This window comes from Eupeodes corollae, chromosome 2 (genome assembly GCF_945859685.1).
Source record: "Eupeodes corollae chromosome 2, idEupCoro1.1, whole genome shotgun sequence".
Taxonomy (NCBI): Eukaryota; Metazoa; Arthropoda; class Insecta; order Diptera; family Syrphidae; genus Eupeodes; species Eupeodes corollae.
In genome coordinates, this window is record NC_079148.1 from 14,082,139 (window position 1) to 14,106,230 (window position 24,092).

Here is a 24,092-nt window from a genome sequence, read left to right on the forward strand (position 1 = left end):
AAAACTTCCAGTCTGCATTAAATCCTTTTTCGTTCAAAAAAAAGTATTACAATAAAAATATTTGTATGTATTAAGACCACGTTCGCACTTTTGCTAATCGAATTAGTGCTCGCTCCAAATAGCACAATCAATTTCCATAAGTGAATATTGAAATTGATTAAACCTCACCAAAAACAATTTCTATACACACCAATAATAAATTATACTGACAAAAATTACTATTAACTGTTGAACTTCCTTAGATAGTGGCGCCACCTTTACGTTTGCGTTGCTTCACTTCATTATTGTTGTTGTCGTGCATAATGACGTGTGCCACCATCGTAGTCTCCGTCGTCGTCGTCGTCATAGTCATTCAGTGTCTCCTTTTGATTACGTAACTTTTGTTCACATTTAACAGTCCAATGATTTCGTTCAAATGCCAATTAGTGAGTTGATCAGCCACCAGATGGAGTGCGAGAGAAAGAAAGAGTAGTGGTAGTCTATAGTCAACAGTTAATGCTGTTGTTTTTTTTTCTCTCCCTCAAGCCGTTCAATTGAATCTACCACGACAAAAGTTTCGCTGCAGAAAATTATTGTCTCTCTACTTTCATGCAGCTTGCATCGGTAGACTTTGACTTTGTCTTCTATGAAAGATGAAGTTATGATAGTGACTTGCGCGTCGAGTTACTTAAACTCAATAATGCTAAAAAAGATGGATGAAATGATGCTCGATGGTTTAGTAAGTTGTTTCATTACTTACTAATGGTTGCCTCTTTGCTCATTGCAATGTGGGTTCTTTTAATTTTTCTCCATTAATGTGGAACGATTTGATAATAATTAAACCCACCAACGACGACGCGACCCGATTGTGATGATGTTAATGTTTCGAAGTTTTAAAAAGGAGATACGGTTGGTTGTTTAGCTTGTGATGATGATACCTAATGATGATGGTGCTGACGATGATGTCACTGAAGGCTTAAAGGGTTGCCACGGGGTAAAAATACTTACAAAGTTGAAAACGTCTCTTGCGTCAAACATTCACATTTCAAAAAGCCATTAAACTCAACTTGCTCAGTAAAGTTAGCTAAAGTTATACAACATTTCGCGACTGAACTAAGCAGTAAAAAAACAATGAAGTTGATCAAACTGACTTTTTGAAAACAGGTTGACGTTATAGTTGACAGCAGCCAATATCTGCTGCAAAAATGAACAGCATTTGACAGTTCAATTGACGTTTCGAAAAAACGCCATTGTTATATGTTACTCCTTACTTACGAATACAGATCAAAACTTATGAATTCATTAGTAGAGCTTCGACGTGTATTTTGTACCTGTTAACGTTGATTTGACATTTCCGCCACTTGCTTAGTTTATAGGATCTTACTGTCATGGTTTTATACTTATATGACTACAGTTTTAAATATGTAATATAATATGGCAACTCTGCTTACTGTGGTGGCAATAATGACACAAATGATGAAACCATCTGTTTTGCGATTGTCGTGACATTTTCCCAGAGCAATTACCATTCTTCTGCTCTCACTCCATAATAGACCTCCAAGCTGTTGTTTATTTTTCTTTTGCTTCTGTTGACTCTTATGAAAGTGAGATAAATATAAATGTTGGCATGTCAATACAGTTTAGGTACATTGTTGCAACAAGAAGTCAAAATGTTAAGATGCTAAATGTGTTCGCAGAATAAACAAAAAGTCGAAAAATAATGTAATTCCCATCGCACTTAGCCTGAACATTATTTTTTGTTTCCTAATTGACTTTAAGTCTGGGTTCCCGTCATCCGTCGGAACGAAACGGCCAGAAGCGTCATCGTCAACGTTGCGGAGTTTAACATTAAAATTATTCTCGTGTGAGCGGAAGTTTGTGGAAGCTGGGGCAGGACTACAAGGCAATTATTGATGTTTTGCATGATTGTTACGACAACGACTATGTTTGGCGTAGCTGGTTTGATTATAATACGTAAGAGTATAGGTAGATCAAAGCCCCAAAGGGACAGAAATTGTTTTTTTTGTTGTTGGTTTTTATTTGGAAGAAAGTTGACTTTAATTTGAAATAAAGGCTTACAATTAAAATGGCTTACGGGCTAGCCAAAAGCTGATGGATCAGACAGATAATTTGTTTACATTTGCCAACATTGGTGAAATAGGTAATTTTGATTAAAGTCCATTTCCGCTTGTATAGCGGCTATTGGCACAAAACTTAAACTACTGTTTAAAATGCAGTCGATATTCTGATTGAAAAGATTGACTGAAGCTTAACTAATGTTTTGAACCATGTTTGGTTCTTGAAATTGTTTCTTCCTTTTAAAGAAACGTCGGGTGTTGTTCTTAGCCCGAGACTCTTCTAGATCTTTGAGCTGAGAAACTGCGGATGCTCTTCTCTTCCTTCGCAGGGTCTTTTTCTCATTTCTCCTTTTGGTGCGGTACTCTTCCCTTGCTGCTCTTGTTTTCCGTTGCAGCATCTGCACACGTGCATTTTCCGTCTCTCTTTTCAATATCACGCACTCATCATCAAAATACAGGTTCTTTTTCGGGGGTGGATGGTAACCTACGGTAGTCTCGGCTACGTTTTTATTTCGCGATATTGGTTCCACAATGTGTTGACGTCTGTAGTATTTGGGAGGACAGCGGTGGAGAGTCGCTAGCTCAGGCGCTTACTGTAGTCTCTGACTTTCTCCAATGACCTAACGCAATCGATGTTGAACTTCTTTCTTTGGGCTGCACGTGTTTTTTTGTCGTTTGATATTCGAGCTCTTAACTTAGCCACTAAAAGAAAGTGGTCAGAGTCGACATTTGCTCCTCGGAAAGTGCACACCTTCAGGATGTTGGATGCGTGCCTTGCGCCGATTAGCACATGGTCGATTTGGTTGGTGGTTCGACCATCTGGAGATCGCCAGGTTGCTGTGTAGATCTTATGCGCTGCAGCAAAGTCGATTAGTGGGAATCCGTTATCTGTTGTTTCTTCGTGGAAGCTGTGCTTTCCAACTAATCCGCCAAAGATGTCTTCCTTCCCGATTTTTGCATTAAAGTCTACGAGTACGATTTTGACGTCTTACTCTAGACAGCCTCCTTGCTAGACTCCTCAGCATCATCGGTAGGGGCGTGTGCACATATTATACTGATGTTCTGTAATGTGGCCTTGATGCGGATCACAGCCACGTGATCACTTATTGGTTTGACTTTCCATCTAAGCCGATTTTCTAAGACGAATCCGCATCCAAATATATGCAATCTTTGATGACAGCTGTAATAAATGTCGCAATTCTTTCTTTTCATTGTCCCTGATCCTATCCACCGTATTTCCTGGATCGCAGTAATATCTGTCTTAAAACTGCGAGAGGACAGATTCAAGTTTCTGAGTTGCACCTAGAGTATAGAGGGTTTTTACATTCCAGGTACAAACTTTTAATGCGTAGTCCTTTGTCGTTCCGGGTCTGATTACCATAAGAGGGGGTTTATTATCCGAGGCTGGTATGTCTCTCATAACTTTCAAGTTTTTTACTGTGTAGGGGTTGTTAGCCCCTCGCGCTAACCTCCAAATTTGTTGGGCCGTTGATAAGGTGTTTTTTTCCGATTTTACACCCGCGCTTACAAGCTTATATCTAAAGATATAACCACTTTCCGGTGGTTACCACGAGGAGGTAAAACACTTGGTGTGTAGAAAAGCTGCAGCATAAGCCCCATACAACACCCCACCACTTTAAAAGGTCGAAGCAATTAGCTTCTGGTTTCAGAACCGGGGCACAAGCTTTTCGAAACAGTGAATGAAACGTAGTCACGAAGCACAGGGAATTGTAGATGTTTTCAAGCAGCACTTCCAACAGATGCTGAATGCGCAAAATGTCGAGAAAGATAATGACGAAAGAGAAGCAAGACCAGTCAATGAAGACCCAGTCCCAGCCCCCAGCAGAGAAGAAGTAGAAAGAGCCATCCAAAAGCTAAAAAATAACAAGTCCGCCGAGATGCATCTTATTCTGCCCAAAGAATGTGTGGTAATTAGTCCATCTAACGTTCTGACATTAAAATCCGCATTATCAAATAGAAATTAGTTAAAAAAACGCTAGAATCCGGTCGAGGGTGGCAAATACATAGCTGATATCTCCAACAACTGAGCTTCATAGTATTAAGAACAAAACCCTAAGCTTGATATAAGGTTTACAAACTTCTTAGACCCAAGTTTTCTGTATAAGGCAAACTTATGAAACTTATAACTTTTATGAAACATAAAATATTTTTTTCTAATCTTTTGTGTCGGCAGTCATTATTGCTCTGCAAGTATTTTATGAATAATATAATCTTTCTTTATTTTCATAAATGTTAAGTCATAAAACTTAAGCTTTATGCACCAATTTTATGACAAGCTATTCAGAAAAATAATGACCGTTTTATATTTTTCATGAAGGCAGCACATAGTTTTAAGGAATGCAGTCATAAAATCTAGGGACAGAATTTTGGGTTTTATGTAAAGGTTTCATAAATTTTATGAAAAATTCATGCGTTTTCTGAATAGTTATTTATAAAATTAAAGACTGATTCATATTTTTCATGTTCTTAGTTCTTAGGGATGCATTCATAAAATCTAGGGTCCGAATTTTGGGCTTTATGTATAGATTCATATTTTTCATGTATGCTATACATAGATTTTAGGAATGCATTTATAAAATCTAGGCACATATTCATAAGTTCTATGTATAGCAATTGCATGAAAATCACATTGCATGAACGTAATTCATGTAACTTAAGTATGCAAACATTGGATTTAGGAATATTAAATACCTATACATTTTATGAATGAATCATAAATCATAAGAATCGTTCCTATTCGTAGGAATGAATTCATACAATTATACCTAAATTACATGAATGTGATGTTTAGCTCGTTTTTTATGTATTTTTACATAAAAAACAGGCACATATTCATGAAAATCACGTACCTTTTTGGTTTAGTGTAAGGCATGGCTGCTCAGTATTGGAGACATGAATGATCTGGGAAGCACAACTGATATAATGCTATGTTCTATTACGATGCGTTTCTTTTTCTATTTTCAATGTTCGTTTTCTTTAGTTTAAAATTTTTAGGGTCTTAGGTACACAATCGTCATCAACGTGTTTAAAAAAAATCATCACATGTTTTCCTTATTTTACAAATTAAAACTAGTACAAACAAATTATCAAAATATCATATTTCTTTAGAAAATTTAATAAGCTTTAATTTTGTAGAAGACTATTTTTCGATACGACAAATAGTTTTCAAGATAAACCCGAAAAACCGAAAAAAACGTATGTTTCTCTTCACTGCCGCTAGAGTTATTTTATAAACTGTAACAGATTCGAACAAAATTATCAATGCTTTTTTTTATAAAACTTAATGAGCTTTAATTTTGTGGAACAATATTTATTGATACGACAAATAGTTTTTGAGATAAACCTGAATAACTGAAACAAACACCATGTTACTCTTTACTGCCGCTAGAGCTCACGTCGGATTCTTGGGGACTTCATTTTGAATCATCATCAGACATCCCTTAGTGTGCCAAGTTTCAAAACCGTTGGATTTTTTTTTAGGTTAAAATCTCTATTAACTGGACTAACTTTACTTTTTTTTTGAAAATTTCTGTCACTGGAACTAAATTTCTTGATTAAAATCAACAATTTATTTATTTAGTTGATCATTGAAAGTAAAACTGCTCCCAACTGTCAGTACACATAAAGTGAAACAATCCCAGTTCAACGATTTTGTTATTAATTATAAACTCAAAAATTAGCTGTTTATTTAAAAAGATATCATTATTAAGAAACTGAAAATGATTTAAAAGAAAAGTTTTGAGTAAGTATTTCTAAGCAAACAAAACTAAAACTCATTACTTTCATTTTGACAACAAACTGAACAAAACCTTGTTAACCTCAAAATAAGATTTTAAATAATGACAACCAATGACAGCAAAAATGTGTTCTTTTTATGTTCATCTCCGTACAAAATTCTGACAACTTCTTCAAGAAATAATACGGTCAGGGAACTTTTCTTGCAAAATTGCGCGTTTTTTACAATTCCATTTTTAGTAAGAGCGTAGTTTTTACTTGACAAATGTCAAAAGATGACAGCGGGCTTTTCAAAATCAAACTTCTTATTCGCAAACCCTAGATGTATTTTTTGTAAGGTGTATATCCATATTTCTAGAATAAAGTTATGTATATATTTCTAACGTCCATAAATTTACTTAATATACCCACATACTTTTGAAATACCCCAACAGCAACAAGTCTAATACTTTGTTTATAACCTTACACTAACCATCAGTTACAAATTTACAACAAACCACAAATTTTCCCTTCAAATTTAAATCCTAATCACTTCATAAAACTTCATTAACTACACATTATATCTCTTGATCTAGAGCTACATACAACAACATTCGTATAGACTGAAAGTTCTCATCTTATATTGAATTTTATTTAAATAATCTTTACAAAAAGCCCACATGCATAGAATATATGATAATTATTTTCCATACAAAAGCCATTAACTCCTAATTTCCGTAACAAAACATTACATAAATTTTATAATTTTCTCAAATTAAAAAAAGGTATTCCTGGACCTTCTTCAAAATTGTTATTTGTAAATCAACAATTTTTAATTTTTAACTCATAATTTAAATTTCTCAATGAAAAATGTTTTGTACCTAATTAACACCGAAATCTTTTGATTATCTCGCTCAAACTTACTCCGAAACAGAAACTGATGCTTTGTTTAGCTTGACTTGACTTGGTGCATACATCACATAATATTTAGCCCCACATTGCATCGTTGGTGGCGCCCACAAGGTGGCGTGCATAACAGTGTGCATCTAAAGTAGGCACATAATCTTGTTTTTTAACACCCAATTTTATGAAGCACATTTCAAAAACTGGAAACAAATAAAAAGCCCAACAACTTCACTTTCACTTTTGAATAAATTAATACCCGAACGCTGCTAACGCTAAGCAAAGCCGATCGAATTCAAATACATTCGAATCAATATACGATTGTTGTGTATATTTATGTTGTTTTTTTTTTTGTTTTTTAATTTTTAATTGCAACATCTGATCGGTTAAAAAATGTGTTTCCAGTTTGCTGATCACTCTAATTGACCAAACCCGGATTAAGTTTACACGAGGGGATTACGCTGAAGCCTTTCTTTTAACAACAAATCAATGCACGCAGTCAATAAAAACTTAGGGAAGAGATAGTGAATTAGAGAAATTATAATATCCTCTTTGAATGGCTTTTAAAAATGACTCCTTCATCGTTATTTCTTTTGCAAATGGCCGACTTCCTTGCAACCCCAAATCGTTAGTTCTCAATTTCACTTCGTTGTAACTCGTCGGAAGTTAGTGATAGTGAAAATGTTTCCTTGCTCAGTGTGATAGTTGATGTTGCTTTTTTGTTTTATTTGCCGCAACATGTTTCATAGTTCGATAAACAAGCATGTGACATCTTTAGAAAAATAAAACTTTTACCTATTAATTTTAATGTTGTTATTTTGTATACAATATCGTGTTTGATTTCTAAAGAAGCAAACAAACATATTTATTTCATTCCGGTTATTTTTTAGTATGTTTCTACTTTTTTATTGATGGCAAATAAAATGGGAGACTTGAACTTATGTGAGGAGGCTTTTAATACATTTTTTGGAAAAAAATATGCAAAACATTAAACCCGTTCCGGTGAAAATCGAAATTAGTATAAGTAGGCATCTTATTTAAATTAATTTGCTAAGCCTTTTTAATGGTTATGCATGAATTTTTTTCGTTGGCATCAGATATTCACTAATTTACAAACGTCTCGAGGACATTTGAATAAATTTCGGAATTTAAAATTTGTCGTATACGCTTTTGTGCTAAGTGGGTGACAACATATTTTATTTATGTCAACTTGTCGCCTTCTTTACTGTGGCTCGTGATTCTTGTAGGGTTTTACCATTTTTTTTCTCACGGACTTAGCTACTGGTTGATGTGATAATTCCCCTTGTTAATTTTATTGTAAAAAGAAAAATGAGAGTTAAAACATCAATTAACGACAAATAAAAGTGGGAATTAACTTAACTCTCACATTCACTGCCTTTAGATTTGTTCTATATTCTACATCCGGAAGAAGAGTTGTTATTTTCCAAATAAAATGTATCATAAACCAACGAAAGGCAGTTTCTTCAGGAATCATCATCAAACTGTCAAAAAATCAATTTTATTACTGTCCATGAAACTGAAAACAAGTCATTTTTGATAAATGTCAAAATGCATGGCAGTGAAGTGTCAAAAACATGCCATAATTTCCACTTGCTTTAAAAAATATGTTCCATTACAAAAAAAGGAGTTGGACAAAGATATAAAATTAAATGTTAATTAAGAGTCAAAAATATGCCGTCAAGAATTATCATCCAACCGCCAAAAAATCAATTTCACTACTGTCAATTGAATTGAAAACAATTCATTTTTGATAAATGTCAAAATGCATGTTAGTGAAGTGTCAAAAATTATCATCAAACCGTCTAAAAATCAATTTAATTACTGTCCATGGAACTGAAAACAAGTCGTTTTTGATAAATGTCAAACTGCATGTTGGTGAAGTGTCAAAAACATTGCATAATTTCTACTTGCTCTAAAAAATATGTTCCATAACAAAAAAAGGAGTTGGCCAACGATAAAAATTAAATGTTAATTAAGTGTCAAAAATATGTCATCAAAAATATTTTCATCAAACCGCCAAAAAATCATTTTTATTACTGTCCATGTAACTGAAAACAAGTAATTTTTTATAAATGTCACTTTCTCTAAAAAAATATGTTCCATTACAAAAAAGGAGTTAGTCAAAGATGTGTCAAAAAATCAATTTTATTACTGTCCATGTAACTGAAACCAGTCATTTTTGATAAATGTCAAAATGCATGTTAATTAATTGTCAAAAATATGCCATAAAAAATTATCATCAAACCGTCAAAAAATCAATTTTATTATCGTCCATGGAACTGAAAACAAGGCATTTTTGATAAATGTCAAACTGCATGTTAGTGAAGTGTCAAAAATATGGCATTAAAAATTATCATCAAACCATCAAAATATCAATTATATTATTGTCCATGGAACTGAAAACAAGTCGTTTTTGATAAATGTCAAAATGCATCTTAATGAAGTGTCAAAAATTATCATCAAAGCGTCAAAAAATCGATTTTATTATTGTCCATGAAACTGAAAACAAGTCATTTTTGCTAAATGTCAATCTGCATGTTAGTGAAGTGTCAAAAACATGTCATAATTTCCACACGTTCTAAAAAATATGTTCCATTAAAAAAAAAGAAGAAATGAATGTTGTCTTGTGTGATTGATCTCTGTAGAGCAATTTAAAAGTTATTTAACAAATTATAACTTTCCGATACTAAATAAATGGATCAACTCTCAGACATCTTGGTATTTAAAAAAATCAGTAATCCAACAACCCAAATCTGTTCAGTGCCAAATAGATATTTCGTGAGTAGCAACTTAAGGGGCCAGTTATACTTTTGATCAATCATTAGAATTTTTGGGCAGGTTGTTTATAGAAATCATTGAAAATTTCTGTCATTAAATCTCTGTCGGAAAATGTTTACAGCTGGAAATCTGTCATTGAAATTGTATAAAATTGAAACACAAATCAAGAAAAAAAAATTTCCTCACGGAAAATAAATTATTAGCAAAAAATATTATTTATATTTATGTATATTTTATTATGTCCTTTTATATCTGTGTTTTTTATGAGACGGTTTTCTCATTTGACTCATTACAGCCGATTTTACTTTGACATCTAATGGAAGTCAGTAAACTGTCAGTTGTTTGACATCTGACATCAAAAATTAGTCATGCCAGAGGTATTGGGTTCAATCACTGCCTGTGTCATCTTAAGTTTTGACAGATCCTCCAACAGTAATTCTTGTCAAACTGAGCGTTCGGATTCACCTTAAGACCCTTATATCCCTGAGAACATTAATCGACACAGGAAAGGTTAATAGTCGTAAGTCACTAGGCTCTAATTCTCAACGGACTGTTGCGCCACCTTATTTATTTATTTTTTAGTGTAAACGCTGCCTAAGAGAGTATAGCAGTAAAAAAATATCTAGTTACAAAATAATAACAATAATCACTTTTTGCGGCAAAACTTTTTATTTTTGACACATCAATATAAACATATTCATTTTGTTAATGGAAAAGAAACGATACAGTGAGGTTTTTTTTGATGATATTTAGATACTTTGTCGGCCATTCTATTTTTATACCACTTTGCTTGTGTCAACTGTCACTCTTATTACATAATAATTTTTTCAGTGTGAGTTGTTCATATTCAATCTCAGTTCAATCCATTCTCTCGGTAATCAAACAAATTGAATCTGTCATATCTGAATAATTTAATATGCATACAATTTTGACGTATGTGTTATTATATTCTCAATGTCTGCCTGAAAACGCGTGGGTCCAGCTTCTATCAAACATTATGTAGGTTGGTAAGGTAAATCACGTACTTTACCTTACCACCCAAACTGAGTAAATATCCATGTCTTTTGGTTTTATTATATTACTTGATTTAAATTGCTGCTCCTCCATTCAAAGAAGGCGAGAATAAACATTTTGGTACAAAGCCAACCAAAATTACTGATGTGAGTAAAATGTTGACAGAAAAAAGCCTACACTCTTGTAAACATTTAAGTTGGCGAGTCTTTTAAGAAGTGTCATTCTGTTTTGACAGCTACTATTTGTCCTAACTTGGTATCATACAAATTGTAAAAAATAACTTAATTGTTTTTGGTCATAAGACAGCGTAGTTTACCACCTCTCAATGACAGCAAAAGAGAAACATGGAAAAGCGATTTTCCATTCAGAACTCCAACCTCGCTAGTTTTTGTAGATAGATGTTTTGACAAATTTGGAACTTAAATAATTATCTCTTAAAATAAACCAACAAACTACATAGTTGGTGGCTAGTTGGGTTTGGTTTGGTTTGGTTATTTTTTCAACTCACTGGGGGTTCCAAAGTTTTGTGTGTGATTTATAAGCGAAGCCAAAACATAGACCTTTACGCATTAAGTTATTTAATTTGACATGTTAATAAATTTATCTTTATTTCTTCTTGATGGAAATTATAATATATAAATATCACACTAAAATGTTGTTCTTTTTTTTAATCTTTTGAATTTTTCTTACAGGTTTAAGGCGGATTTACAGTCGGGCATTAGTATAATATTGGTAAGTAAATTGATTGGATAATAATTAAAATTAACATGATGAATAAATCAATTGGAAATCGATAAGCAACGCAGCAGTTTGGTTTGAGTTTGGGTTTGGGTTGGGTTGGGCTACTTGACATAACAACTTTTATAATTTTACAAATACTTTAATTCTTCAGCAGGAGAGGACAATATGACGTGTAATATAATGTTTTATGTCAGCATTATAAAGACAGCTTTTTTTGAAGTGACACAATATGTCTATCTGATTTTGAGAAAGAACTTGTAGAAATAGATTTTATGTATAATTAGCATAAAGTATGATCTCATACAATATAGCAGGAGCAACAGAGGCTAGTAGCAGGTTTGTATGGGACTTTCAATGGATTGAAAGTTGTGTGAAATTAAATATTGTGACATTTCAGAGCGGATCTCGTTTATAATTGTGTTATCTTATTCTTTTTAAATCGTTTGACAGGCCTAAGCAATTTTCCTATTAAATAGTTAGAAAGAGATAATGAAGTTGGGCAGGTGGTTGAAATTGAATTAACGCGAGAGCAAAATGAAGCTCCTGAACTCTGACTTTCGTTAAAACTGAATGAAAAATGTCAAACTTTTTTTTTCAACGATAGGTCGTGTATGTATTAGGTGTTGTTTTTAAGCTGGTTGAACATTTTACTGGTTTGAATATTGGCTTCCAATGTTTCTTTTTATGTGGCTTTAAGTAAGGAAGAGGCATAATAATAAATAGAGTTGTAGCCAAATTGATGGTTAAGCACGCCGTCAAGTTGGGAAGTCTTGTAGAAACTAAATGTCAATATTTTGTTGATACATTTTTGGGAATAGGGAATCCTTCAGCATTGCTGGATAGCGCTCAACATTCAATGTAACGATAGCATCTTCCCATTCGGCACGTAAGCGGCACCAATGGGGTTTACTCAAATTTTGCAAATCCAATTAGTCATTTATTCAGAAATGAGCTTCATACGTAAACACAGTAAAATGGACTAAATAATGTAACTTTAACTTTAGTATCAGAATTTGATATTCTTTTTGAAGTAAATTTCCAATATTTGGAATCGTTGTTCTGTCGGTAAGCCATTCATAATAAATTACCGAACTTTTGTAACTCAAATGTCAACACAATTTGACATTTTCAACTGTCAAACTATAAAAAACAGCTATTATAACTTTTCATGCTAATGAAAATACATAATGTATTTTACTTATTTCTGCACATTTTCTCAATTTTAACTTTTCATACCTGTAAGAAATTTGTTCTCGAGGTAGAATTTTTAAGTGATAAATGTACCACGGGTTAAACTTTGAACCGTAAACGTTTGTGAATCTAACTTCATTATAAGGGTTTCCATTGACGAGCATGCTGGACAACATGGCTCGACAACTACAGATTCTCAATCATTAAAACGCTAAAACAACTGCTCGACCATCATGCTGTATGGATTTAAAAAATGTTTGAAAACCTAAAGTCTCGTTCAACCAGCCAACTCGTATGAACAGACGGGCTCGGTAAGCGAAAATAATGGCAACTTACTTACTTACTTAAGGTGGTGCTACAGTCCTGTGTGAACTAGGGCCTCACCCAACAAACTTCTCCATCTAGCTCGGTCCCTAGCTAGATGTCTCCAGTTTAGTGCTCCAAGTTGGGTGAGGTCACCTTCCACTTGTGCGTGCCACCTGATCCGCGGTCTTCCTCTACTGCGCTGTCCTGTGGGTGTGGATTCGAAGACATTCCGGGCCGGAGCATTGGTTTCCATGCGCTCTACGTGACCCAGCCATCTTAGTCGTTGGACTTTTACCCTTCTGGCTAAGTCTACGTCGCTGTACAGCCCGTACAGCTCGTCGTTCCATCTTCTCCTCCACTCCCCTTCGATGCATACGGGACCGTAGATCACACGAAGAACTTTTCTCTCGAACCGAGCCAAGGTGTTTTCGTCCGCTTTTGTAAAAGTCCATGCTTCTGCACCGTATAGCAGAACGGGGATGATAAGGGTCTTATATAGCAACACTTTGGTCCCTCGAGAGAGGACTTTACCACTCAATTGCTTTCGTAGTCCAAAGAAACAGCGGTTAGCAAAAGTTATTCTGCGTTTGATCTCAACGCTGGTGTTGTTTTCTGCGTTTACAGCGGAGCCTAGGTAGACGAAGTCCTTGACTACCTCAAAGTTACGACTGTCGATGGTGACGTTTTGACCAAGACCTCGATGTTGTATGTCCTTTCTTGACGACAGCATGTACTTTGTTTTGCCCTCATTAACCGTTAAACCCATTTTTGCCGCCTCTGCTGCAAAACTCACAAAAGCCCCATTGACATCATGCTGAGTTTTTCCGATTATGTCATCAGCATATGCCAGTAATTGGACAGATTTTTGAAAGATAGTGCCTAATGGCAACAATACCCAATAATAGCGAGTTTTGGAAAGAGTTTTTTTTACCGGAGGTATGGAAAATAAAAAGTGACATTTATAGAAACAAAAAATTAAATCTAAAAGGATAGGAACTGTTGCTGGAAAAATATAAGAAAATATAACTTAATGCCAGTTTTAAGGACGGTAAAAAACTCAAACTCAAACTCAATTCGCGCCTGTTATCTCCTTGAATCAAAACAAAATCTAGTATTTTTTCTGTCCTTAATCCATTTTATTACCCACAAAGGTTTTTTTTCCTGTATTTTTTTTTTTCTTTCTCTTCCGCTTCAAGAATGTCATTCATAATTGAATCTGCCAAAATCATTTTCGTCATCCTGTGTCAGTTTGATTCGAAAATTAAAAAAAAAAAAATGACGCTCGACAACATCAGTATAAATGTAAATGCTGTCGAGCATGCTCGTCCATGTAAACCCCCATATTGCAATTTCTATAATGTTGTCTGAGTAAAAAATATTTAATCATGAGTCATGGGCTTGGTATGTTGAAACCTTGGGAACCTTAAGTTTCAAACACAATAATAAACACTGCTGCAAAGTTTTACTACAGTTATGTTTCCCTTATAATGAGCTCATAAATTCAAGTCTAGTTAACAATGTTTTGAAAAATGGACAAGCAGAAAATCTTCTCAAATGACGAATTGTCATTATTTCTGTCATTTTGCACGAATTATCTGTCAAAAAAATCTCCTAATTTATTTTTATAGAAGAACAAAACCAACACACACCTTTAAAATATTCTTCACATGACTCACCCTCACCATATCACCAAGTTCGTCCGTCTCGAGAAGTGTATGTTCTCAATTCCCATCAAATAATTCTTAATAAATCATTTTTATCGTCTCGAAATGACATGAAGACGTCATTTTCTGCGATAAAGTATAGAGGAAGGTTAGGTACTTAACTGACATTCCCATCATCCCGTTGTTTCTGATGTGATGCACCTTCATATAACTTCTCACATGAATGGGAAATTCTCATGAAACCTCTTTCAAAACGAATCATTAAAAATTGATTCTCAAAGCCTTTTCACATCGTGGCGTCTTGTCGGTCGTAGTGTCGTCGGTCGTTGTGAGGCTGTATAATTTATAATTTTGCCAAAAGCCCACAAGGAGTTTTAATAGCTCCTCGATATGAGATGTGATGCAGCAGACACATTATCATATTAAGTGATGCTTGCCCGTCATGTGATACGGAGATATTAATTATGTATATACAATTAGAGATATGTGTCGGCAACAATGTTTATTCGACACGCCATTCATCCATCCATTCATAACAAATACAAACGATTCTGACACCTGAACTTGCTTTGTTAAATATTTTCTAGGTAAAATGTTTATAACAATCTACTCGCCGTATAAATAAATACTTATGCATATAATTATAAAATTGGCGGTTGTTTTATTACAAAATTATAGTAAACAAAAATGCATAGAAATGTTGAGTTGGCAGCTTCCTGTTTTTTGTTTTATATTTATTTCACTTAATATTATTCTCATATGTTTCACACTGAATTTTATTGTTTTAAAAAAAATGAGTGTGATGAACTTCGATTTAATCTATGTTGTGTGCTATTTTAAATTAAAGACTCTTGGAACGTTATTTTTAATTAAAATGCTATAAATTATTTCATTAGGCAAGGTAATGGACCACAGCTGCGGCTGTTGTTGAGATTGTTGTTAAGAGACCCTTGATTACTTTTTATTAATAATACATTTTTGTGTTTAACTAAAGATGATGGTGGAAGTTATTTTTTTTTAATTTCTAAATGCACTTTATGTTGAAGATTGTTGAGACCATAAAAACTGATATTTTTCTTCTTGCCGTTATAAAGAAAATAAAAATTACATCAAAATGGAGGGGTTTAGAAAAATAGTTGAAGTTTAGCTTAATGTGAAACATAACATAAAAATATACTAAAACAACAGAAATTCAACGATGAGGAAATCAACGCATGGAATTCCAGTTGGTCGTTCCATAAGATAACAAACAGGGTGTTTATTTTTTTCTTTAAACGTCAAAGTCGTGGTTTTGACAGATACGTTGAATGTAATGATATAACACGAAACCAAAGCGATGAAAATGAAAGAACATAATACAAAACTTTGAATTCTTTCTTTTGACAGTGAATTTGTTACCATAGAAAAATTATTTATTTTTATTGCAGTACTTTTGGCTTGACGTTTATATATATTATGCCTATTATACACTACATCGGTAATTATGGACCGATAATATCAACTCATTTAGACACCTGCTTGCTAATTGTTCACACAGAACTTAAACTAATTCACACAACTTACCTAGTTGCATTTTTTGCCGTTGGATTAGCGCTGTATGTGATTAAAAATTAAAAATGCAAAATGTCCATAGGTACCTGCGTGCCAAAGAAATAAATAATGTTAAACCAACAGTAAATTATGTAAAATTAGTTTGACATGTAGTTATATATTTTAATTAAACAAAAAAAAAAACATTCCAATATACGATATTTTATTGGATATTAAGGTGGCGTCATCTGTTTTAGTAAATCATTAAGGTGCAGTAAAATGATTTTAATTAAGATTTAAAAAATCAAGTTCATGTGCTTATTAAATATTGCATAATTAGATGAATAAAATGTGGTTTGTACAGACATGGTTAATAATAATTTAAATTAGCAAAAAATTCCACATCCACATGGTATTTTTGAGTGAAATACCTTCACTATAAATGTTTACTTCACATTTTGATGTCATTTTAACAAACGTCATTTTTGACCGAATATTTAACGATGTATGAAGATTTGCATGCACGCTATGAAACTATATTCATAGACACACCATATAAAGGAATCTTTCGTACGTTTTACCCTCCAAAACCCATTTGTTTACGTTGTTGCATTTGTAATTTTGACATTACGTCCATTTTGAAATGTAAAATCCAACAAGAATTCGATGCGGTGTATTTACTTTTTTTTGACAGATATTTTTTTTATTAAATTGCTGTGGTGAGAACTTTAGATTTGATTTTAGCTTTCAAATGACAAAATCAATTCCCATGTTTGTATTTTTAAACATTGTAGATAACAAAATACAAACATTGGAATTGTGTTTTTGTTTAACTATGATCCACTGATGATGGTTCCGCAGATGAGAACCGAAATGCATACGTTTTGAATAAAAGGGATTAAAATTTAAAAACAACGAAAAGATTTTTGCGGTCAATAAGGAAAAACCTTTTTTAATAATTAATGTTCTATATAAATTCTTCATTAAATTTTGTCGCTGAGTTATTGTACTATTCCCAAAAAATGCAATATCTAATGTCCCTGTAGCCACTTAGTGCCTCCCCTAAATAATTTCCCATCACTCTACTTTATTTTCGTGGTGAATTGACTTTAGAGGGTGGTGAATTGACTTTAGTTGTGGGGAATTGATGTTAGACTTAAGGGTGCGTGAAAATTGACGTTTCAGCTTGTAGGCAAACCAGAATGACAGATTGGTTTCCAGTCTTTATATGGTGTGTCTATGACTAGATTCATGAACCTGGTTTGACAGTTCTCTTTGATTTTCAATTTTTTGTTTTGCATAAATTCATTAATTTCTTTTACAGTTTATGTTATGCTTATATAAAAAATAGCAACTGAGCTGACAAGAGTGGAGAGAAATGTCAATCTGCACTAATAAATGTTTGAAGTGTGGCATGCATCCATTTTCATCGTTCGTATAAAGCAGTATTCACATGAGCGCGACTAACGAAATACAAATGTGAGTTTCTATACGTTTCAAGACATATTTCCACACAAATTCTTAACACAACGATAGAAATATAGTTTCTGCTTGATTTATGATGCATACTTTTACTTTTCAAATTTTTTTGTCGCGAACAAAAATTTTAGTTGATACGAACTGGCAAATTTTATTCGCCTTCCACATTTTCAACACTCGCAACGAATAAAATAATCGCTCGTACCTAACCTAAAATAATCATTCTTGTTCTTTCATTAGCGACGAATTGAAAACTCTCATGTGAAAGAAATGTCAAAATCGACGAATATTCGTTCATTCGTTGGTCGTTGGTCGTGCTCATGTGAATAATGCTGAAATGTCAAAATCGACGAATATTCGTTCATTAGTTGGTCGATGGACGTGCTCATGTGAATGCAGAAAAAAGGAGATATTTACGAATACTTCTCAAAGAACGAAACAATATGAAAGAGAAAATACAAAAAAAGGAGAAGAATGGAGAGAAATGTCAAATAGAAAATTCTACTTATGAGACACAGGTTGACTTTCTTCCGTTTCAAGTTTTCGATTTCTTCTCTTTTTTGTACTCATGTTTTTTCAGTTAATTTCCTGTAAAAAATTAACTACTAACAACATTGCTCCGTTTTAGTTAACATAAATATTTAACGAATCGTTAAGAGCTAACTAAATGTAATCAACCCAAATTAATAATTAGTTACAAAAATTTGTTTTCACACTCATACAAAAAAAAACTTGTTCGTTTACCACATCTCTTGCAGTTTAAGTCTAAATTGTTTCAATTTTTATTTTCGTTAAGTTCATAAGCGACAATGTTTATCGTTGCTGACTTACATAGTTTTCGTTTCGATTGTCGAAGTTTTTTATTTAAGTTTTTCTCAATGTGAGTATTTATAAATCACGTTATAACACAGCTTCTGCCTCTTTCTGAGATTGACAGTTCGTTAAAAATCAATGTCAAAAGTGACAATTTGCACGGAAATATTGTAAAGAGCCTTGCACATGAGAGCGAACAACGAATGAACGAATGGACGAACAAACGTGATTTTATACATTTAAAAAAGTCAATTTCAAACAAAAACACATTTTAATTATAAAGGGTGATTTTTTTGAGGTTAGGATTTTCATGCATTAGTACTTGACAGATCACGCGGGATTTCAGACATGGTTTCAAAGAGAAAGATGCTCAGTATGCTTGACATTTCATCATGAATAGACTTACTAACGCTTGCAAATCATTGAATTTTATTACCAAAATCAGTGTTCGGTTCGAAATGTGTTTCGCGCTTTACGTCCGATTTATGGTCTACATAATCGACCAAGTGAGCAAACAATTAATGCGATTGTGACCAAGTTTCGCACTCAGTTTACTTTATTGGACATTAAACCAACCACACGAATGCGTACAGTGCGTACAGAAGAGAATATTGCGTCTGTTTCTGAGAGTGTTGCTGAAGACCGTGAAATGTCGATTCGTCGCCGGTCGCAGCAATTGGGTTTGTGTTAGTCGACCACATGGAAGATTTTACGCAAAGATCTTGGTGTAAAACCGTATAAAATACAGCTCGTGCAAGAACTGAAGCCGAACGATCTGCCACAACGTCGAATTTTCAGTGAATGGGCCCTAGAAAAGTTGGCAGAAAATCCGCTTTTTTATCGACAAATTTTGTTCAGCGATGAGGCTCATTTCTGGTTGAATGGCTACGTAAATAAGCAAAATTGCCGCATTTGGAGTGAAGAGCAACCAGAAGCCGTTCAAGAACTGCCCATGTCCCGAAAAATGCACTGTTTGGTGTGGTTTGTACGCTGGTGGAATCATTGGACCGTATTTTTTCAAAGATGCTGTTGGACGCAACGTTACGGTGAATGGCGATCGCTATCGTTCAATGGTAACAAACTTTTTGTTGCCAAAAATGGAAGAACTGAACTTGGTTGACATGTGGTTTCAACAAGATGGCGCTACATGCCACACAGCTCGCGATTCTATGGCCATTTTGAGGGAAAACTTCGGAGAACAATTCATCTCAAGGAATGGACCGGTAAGTTGGCCACCAAGATCATGCGATTTGACGCCTTTAGACTATTTTTTGTGGGGCTACGTCAAGTCTAAATTCTACACAAATAAGCCAGCAACTATTCCAGCTTTGGAAGACAACATTTCCGAAGAAATTCGGGCTATTCCGGCCGAAATGCTCGAAAAAGTTACCCAAAATTTAACTTTCAAAAAGTAAATGTCATAAACCAATCTAACGTTTCAAATAAAGAATCGATGAGATTTTTCAAATTTTATGCGTTTTTTTTTTTTAAAGTTCTCAAGCTCTTAAAAAATCACCGTTTAAAAAACCAATTCAAACTTATGTTAGGATAATAAAATTTGCATTTTGTTCTCTATAATAAGAAAATTTTGTAAAAACAATTTGGTAATAACGAATTGCAGTGTGTTTGCTACGAACTGTCAAACTCTATTCGCGTTCCACATACCATCCACACTGCAACAAATAAATTGTTCGAGATCAACTTAACCTCAAAATTATACAACTCCTGTTTTGTTTGTTGAAAAGGGTAATTATAAATTGACAATTCGTCGTTGCCTGCGAATAGATATAACGCTCATGTGAAAGTAAAGTAAAAATATGCGAACATCCATAGTTCGCAGTTCGCAGTTCGTAGCTCATGTGCAAGATGCTTAAGACGTAGCGATAAAATCCTAGAATTAACAATTTAAAAAGTTCAATAAAAAACCCTTACAAGTTCTAGCTCTTACTTTGTTGTAAGAAAGAAATTAGTTGAAAAACTACACCGCTAGAGTTTAATATAATGTGAAAAATTGAGCCAAAGCTAATGTTTAAATAGAAGCAAATCTTCCTTCAGTTTTTTTTTCTACAACCTGAACCCTATTTCAACTCAAACCTATATTAAACTCTCAATTCAAATTAAGAAACATAATGTTTTTGAATACAATGATTTTTTTCGTTAACGATTACGACATCTGAAGCAGTTAAAGCTCTTGTCTTCGTTAAGTTCATGTTTTTTTTGTTTGGTTTTTGAAGTCTTTCCGTTTCCATTTTCTCTCATAGATTGACAGTTCATTAAATGTCAAAGTCGAAAGTGAGAATTGTCACTTTTAAAAATTGTAAGATGATGGTATAAAATTCTAGGATTTAGGATTGAAAAAGTTTTGGCGAAAATTTTTCAAATTCGATTAACGCAACTCTTACCACTTTTCTTAGCCCATGTTGTTTCTGTCATAAAAATTCCTTCAAGCTGGCGGTAGACGCGCAAGCCCAAGAGGTTAGCAGTTCACATTTTTGAATAAATTCATCTCAGGAACAAAGCAAGTTGGCTATACACGAACTAAAAATTTAGCTTGATGGATTTCCGACTAAATTGGAATTTACCGAGCCCTTCTACACGAAGCAATTTAACGCAGTCATCTGTTGCCAGCTTAATGTACAATTTTAAGTCACAGGTCCACTAATATCAATCACTTTAGAATTTTCAAATAACCCAATGAAATTCTTAAACGCATCTACTCGTACGTGATGATATTTTTATTATATTTTTATAAATTTGTCCACGAAACAAAAAAATCAAATTTCTTAACACCATTGAAAATCCATAAAAGTGATCTTTGGTATTTTTATTTTTTCTTCTAATTCTTCCTTAGAATATTACTCTTTGTAGAAGAACTTTACCTGATGATGGTTCCACGCTGCGCCACACCGCGTCGTTGTTGTCGTCGTCTGTCATCGTTGCGCCGTAACGCTCAAAGCTGCCAATTAACTGCAATTCTTCTGTCAATCGGCGAAGTGAAAGGTGGACTCTGTGGCGCCTGGATTTTGCTTTTGTCCGTTCTATCAACCCTCAAGGGACATGATTTAGCAGCATCATCAAAATGTCTAATCGCCATCGTCGTCGTAGTCATCGAAGTCTTCGTTGTCGTCGTCGTCATCATCATCGTATTTGGCATCTTTGTTGTCGTCACTATGAAAAACATGGAAGTTCTTACGTGTTTTTTAGTTTTTTGTACCAATAACATAATGTGGCGCGGCGGCTGCAGCTCATGTTATTTTATGCTTCAAAAAGATCTCCCAAAGCCCGACATGAACACTTGGCCACCATCATCACAATCATCAAGCACTCTAAACTCTATGATCTTTGCCACAAAAGATCCTGCGAGTAGGTGCATGAAATTGCAAAATGGCTCCATGAAAATACAACTAGTTCCCTTTTAGTTTTTCCCCTCATATGAGTATTCGCAAAGCAAAGCAAAGCGATGAATGAATACGAAACACGACGAAGCCACAACAACGGCTATGGTGGCGACTTCGTCGTCGACGACGCGATGCGGGACGCGTTGTAATATGTGCGCTCCCCCATTATGGCACTGATGTGTGTGACTCATGTCTGACTCTCGGCCCCTTAGGCGGTGTTATGGAGTTGGAGCTCTAAATTGCAATATAAACCTGGGATCGCAATGAATTGAAAACATTTTCCCACGCTCTTGGTCTTTGTTCGCTGGTTTGCGAACGAGTGTCCGGACTCCACTCGCTGACAGTCACTTTTTTGTTGTTGTTGTTGAGTTAGATTGTTTGTGCCATATACGAGTAAAATCCACCAATCCTATTTGCTCCATTCTCCTACTAACTGACTTTAAACGCTGTACTGCACTCAGCACTGACGCTGACGCAATAAAGGTTTATTGCAAACTTAATGAGATGACACTCAATGCCGCGTGTAGATTTGGTACAATAATCACACTAACTTTTTTTTAATGTGTTTTCGCCATCATTGCGTCCGGCGGCGCGGCGTAGTGCGTTCATCTTTATGATGAAGGTCCATTTATTTTTTATCTTTATGCCAACGTGTAAATGGCTACAGAGACAACATCATTCAACTTAAAATTTGAATAGGCGCGCGCTTCTTCATCATTGAGATGATTTCTCTTCTTTATGATTGGGCAGCTCTGTAGCAGTTAATCCAGTCGCAAATAACTGTAGAAGAGCCTAAAGTCAGTGTGAGAAAGTCTTTGGCTGGCTGAAGTTTGCGCAAATATACAAAGACGATAGACGTTTTAATGCGCGGGAATATTTTGGGTCATAAAAATTGATGGGGAAGTTGAATTTGACATTGCCAATGAAATCATTTGAGTTATATTCACATTTGGCCGATTTTGTTAATGACAGATAAAATATGGTAGCTTATTTATGACAGATTGTGATATCTTTTGGAAAGCATAGAAAATGTAGACTTTCAAGTTATGTGATGTTGATAATTAGGACAGTTTGAATTTCTTTTCAATACATTTGAATCGGTAGGAAAGTAAGTTCTTCATTTAGCAAAAACCTCGAGGCATTCGATAGAATATAAATTAAAGTCACATTAATTTACTTTTTTTTGTTAAAACAAACAGGTCTCAAAAATTAAGCAGACATTAATAAATCAGCGTTTAAGAATGAAAACTCGCCTCGGGTCAGTATATACACAAAGATAAATTAAACATTTAACAGAAAGAAGGTCAAGTTTAACAACACCGTCAACGTCAAGTCTAGACAGAACGTCAATAAATTCAAAATGAAAAAAGTGCAACTAAAAAGTGACAGTGATGCCAATAGAACTTTCCTATAATCGAACTGTCAAGATTTACTTTCTTTGATCCATTTATTCTAAAAGTCACATTTAAGCTAATTAAATCTATTTAGACTTGAACGATTTAATTTTATTTTAAAAGAATCTACCAATTGAAGTTGTTGAATAAAAATAAACAAACATTGTACCTTGACAAAATTAAGTGAAATAAAAATGAAAAAGCAAAGCAAAATAATCCAACTTTTCATTTGGTTACGTGTTAAGGCTTATGTCAAATGAACGTCAGTTTGATCGTCAAAAAATGAACGTCAATGTCATTTATGTCATTAAATGTCATTTATTTTTTCTGGAATAAACTTATTAACTGAAAATTAATTGCGTTTTCTTAAATTACTGAACTATTGTAAAGACATTTATTTTATCGATTTTGAACTTTTCAATCTTGCAGTCTACAGCGGTACCGAAATTGCTGCGTTCAATCTCAGACAGATAGGATATCCGGATACATAACATATATTGTGTAGAGAATAGATTTAATGTTTTCTCTTACAACAATTTTGACTTCGAAGCATAAATGTTTCTCTGCTATTTGTGAACAGCTGAAGGTTTTTTTATATTTTTGACAGCTACCTCAATACAGCGTTCAACAAGGTATCTTAAAGTCTACCTATCCAAGATACCCTATCCAAACGAGGTTGAACGCAGACAATGGGTCAGTGCCTTGAGTTTTTTGACATTAGGGCTAGTTGCTTATCGTAATCTTATGCGATGACATTTGCTTCTGACAGTTTCCCAAAGTTTTAATATTTTGACACAGCCTTAGCCTTACTTTTTTGTCAATTTGACACATCACTGTCATTTTGACGTTTTAAAATTCTTCTAAAACTCTCAGTCATCGAAAAAAAAATTCTTAGAACTTCAAATGAAGATATAAATGAAATGTCACTTTCAAACTGCGTTTTACTAATGGCAAAATGTTGGCAACGCTGTCGCTGCTGGTTTGGCTATAAGTATCAATTGCGGCTTAGGCAAAATATTTATTTACCAACATATTATTGCGATCTTTACGGAATTTTTTAACATCGAG

At 34.1% G+C, this 24,092-nt stretch overlaps 1 protein-coding gene across 2 annotated transcripts in view; it reads left to right on the forward strand.

Moving 5' to 3' along the window:
* Nucleotides 1–24,092, forward strand: part of LOC129947156 (NEDD4-binding protein 3-B) — a 70,686-nt gene that overhangs the window by 13,567 nt on the left and 33,027 nt on the right. For both annotated transcript variants that reach the window (XM_056057605.1, XM_056057604.1), the window contains exon 2: nt 11,201–11,240. The gene's annotated coding sequence lies outside the window, so the exon portion shown is untranslated. The remainder of the gene's footprint in view (nt 1–11,200; nt 11,241–24,092) is intronic.